Source organism: Pyricularia oryzae (assembly GCF_000002495.2).
Source record: "Pyricularia oryzae 70-15 unplaced genomic scaffold supercont8.8_1, whole genome shotgun sequence".
Classification (NCBI taxonomy): Eukaryota; Fungi; Ascomycota; class Sordariomycetes; order Magnaporthales; family Pyriculariaceae; genus Pyricularia; species Pyricularia oryzae.
Window position 1 is genome coordinate 1 of NW_003803360.1, and position 1570 is coordinate 1570.

The window sequence follows — 1570 nt, forward strand, 5'->3', positions numbered from 1 at the left end:
AAACGCAATAACCAGAAAACCAATTTTTAAAATATTAAACCCAACGAAATTTTTCTAAGTCGAAACCGACGCATCGGATTATACGATCGGAGGATAATTTAATTAGCGAAACGAAAAAGGACGGTTGCATTTTTGCGCCTTTTTTCATAAAAATTATATGGACTGTCACGGCCAGGCATACATTGGAGAACCTCAGTGTATTAGGCGCTATCGACGAAAATTCTAAACTGAAGAGAAGAGAGAATTTACAATCGTCGACGCGCTCAAGAGACGCGCTTAAATCCGGAGGTAGTGGATCCTTGTCCGATCCCTGGCTCGGTGTGGAGCCGAGTCGTGATTCTAAGGGTAGGTCTAGGGGCCTAATCCTCACGTGATTCTGAGGGTAGGTCTAGGGGCCTGATCCTCACGTGATTCTGAGGGTAGGTCTAGAGGCCTAATCCTCACATGGACCAGAATTTAATTACCAAATTTACGACAAAAAGTTCATAACTATTATTCGAACATTTGAAAAATAAAAACCACAATTATCCGGAATTAAATATAAAGTATTAATTTATACGGACCACAAAAACCTAACCCATTTTATTATTAATAAAATATTAAATAAACGATAAATTAAATGGTTAAAATTTCTATTAAAATTCCATTTTAGAATTATTTACCGAAAAAAGACGGAAAACGGCAGGGCCGACGTTTTTAACCGAAAACCAAATTACGAAAATATAATACCAACAAAAACGCGGGTTATTTTTACGATAAACGAAAACGGAAATTTTTTACCAACGCACCGAAATTTACTAATAATAAATACGGTAACCACGTTAAAAAAAATACGGAAAATCCACGGAAATAAAACTTACGGACACCAAAGAATTTCCAAAATATGGAAACGGTTAAAACGATATTATAATTTCAAAAAAATACGACAAAAAATACGAAAAACTATTAAAAATTGCGAATTTTATACCAAAAATAAATCCGCAAAATATAAATTTAACGGATTTTTACAACCTTTACCCAACCCCAACAAAATATAGCAAATTATTATAATGGATTTTATCGTTAAATTACCTTTTTCGGAAAAATTATTTATTAAGACTAAATATAATAATATATTGGTTATAATGGACAGATTTACCAAATACGCCTATTTTTTATTATATAAAAAAAGCAGCAACGCCGAAAAAATCGCCTATATATTCCTACAAATAATTGTTAACAATTACGGATTTCCAAAAAATATTATTATAAATAAAGACAAATTTTTTATATTAAAATTTTGGAAATTCCTAATGGAACAGTTAAAAATAAACCACAAATTATCTATAATATTTTACTTATAAACGGACGGATAAATAAAACGAGCCAACCAAATATTGGAATAATATTTAAAATATTATATAAATTATAAATAAAATAATTGGGTACGGTTATTATTTATAATATATTTTGTTTATAATAATTTAAAAAACTAAAATACCAAAATAACCCCGTTTTACGCCAATTATAAATTTAATTTTATAATGTACGGAAAACCAAAAACCACAATTACGGTACCGCGAACCGATAA